Here is a 1,393-nt window from a genome sequence, read left to right as displayed (position 1 = left end):
CAATCCTACTTCCGTAGTGATACTGCCTCGGAAACCCAAGGAGGGGTCGCTATGAGTCGGGGCCGACTCGACGGCACATAACAACAACAACAATCCACAGGTCATCTGGGCATTAAAAGCTAACTAGCTGCCGTTGGGTTGACTCTGACCCGTAGCAACCCCTGTGGTCAGGGCAGAACTGTGCTCCACGGGATTTGCAGGAGCTGAGTCTTTGGAAGCAGATCAGCAGGCCTCCGTGGGAGGCACCTCCCGGCGGACTCAAACCTGCAACCTTTGCTTCGCCAAGTACTTGGGAAGCCCAGTGCTGTGTCCACCTCCAGGGACTCCACAGGCAAATAACTGTGTAGACTTAGATATTCTTTTCTCCTTCTTTTTTGCCTTTTCAAAGAGATTTTTTGCATAAACAAATGTACATTTCCTCCTTTTTATGCAGTTTGTACGATCCTGTTAGCATGTTTGCCTCCTTTTTTGATTTAACACTTACATTTGCAGTCTTTCAGGGTCAGCACATCAAGCATTCCCTCAGTGTCTCTCACATCGATGTAGCGTTCTGCTGAGTGGATGTTGTGTGACTGATTTTAACAAGTCCCCTCACTGATAGGCTTCACAAGGTTTTGTAAAGGCCATGCCTATGCACCAGATAGATCTCGTCCTGGCAAAAATACTCACTGCCGTCAAGTCAGTCCCAACTCATAGCAACCCCTCCTTGGGTTATAGAGGTGGTATCACTACAGAAGTAGATTGCTCAACCTTCCTTCCGAGGAGTAGCTGGTGGGTTTGAACCACCAGCCTTCTAGTTAGCAGTCAGGTGCCTTAGCCACTATACCACCAGAGCTCTTCCTATACTGGCAGCAGGAATATAAAGTCTTAGGAACAGAGTTGTCGAGCCAAAGAGCTTACCCATTTGCCACTTGATAGGCCAGTGACCCCAGGAGATGTGGTACTAGTTTATACTTCCACCAGCAATGGGCACCCGGGAGAAAGAGTCTTTTTGACAAATCTATAAACATTTAAGGGAACTCCGGTGGCACAGTGCCTAAGGCACTTGACTGCTAACCAGAAGGCTGGTGGTTCGAACCCACCAGCCACTCCTCAGAAGGAAGGTTGGGCAATCTACTTCCGTAGTGATACTGCCTCGGAAACCCAAGGAGGTGTCGCTGTGAGTCGGGGCCAACTCGATGGCACATAACAACAAACAACAACATAAACATTTAAAATGCATAGTTGACTGGAAGTGAACTCAGAAGTTTTTGAAAGCTTAAAAAAAATAATAAAATAAAATAAACACCTCACTGCTATTAAGGGGATTCTGGGTTTCCAAGGCAATATCTCTGCAGAAGTAGATTGCCCAGAGTGGTGACTGGCATCTTAAAAGCTAGCAAACTGCCATCTA

At 47.1% G+C, this 1,393-nt stretch overlaps 1 protein-coding gene across 1 annotated transcript in view; it reads left to right on the top strand.

The window, feature by feature from the left end:
* SCLY (selenocysteine lyase) overlaps window positions 1–1,393 on the top strand; it is a 46,212-nt gene that overhangs the window by 20,637 nt on the left and 24,182 nt on the right. The window lies entirely within an intron of this gene.

The sequence above is a fragment of the Orycteropus afer genome, unplaced genomic scaffold, assembly GCF_000298275.1.
Source record: "Orycteropus afer afer isolate SDZICR_OR568_19922 unplaced genomic scaffold, OryAfe1.0 scaffold00006, whole genome shotgun sequence".
In the NCBI taxonomy this organism is placed as follows: domain Eukaryota; kingdom Metazoa; phylum Chordata; class Mammalia; order Tubulidentata; family Orycteropodidae; genus Orycteropus; species Orycteropus afer.
The sequence above is the reverse complement of the archived record's forward strand: the minus strand, read 5'-3'. Positions and strand labels throughout refer to the sequence as shown.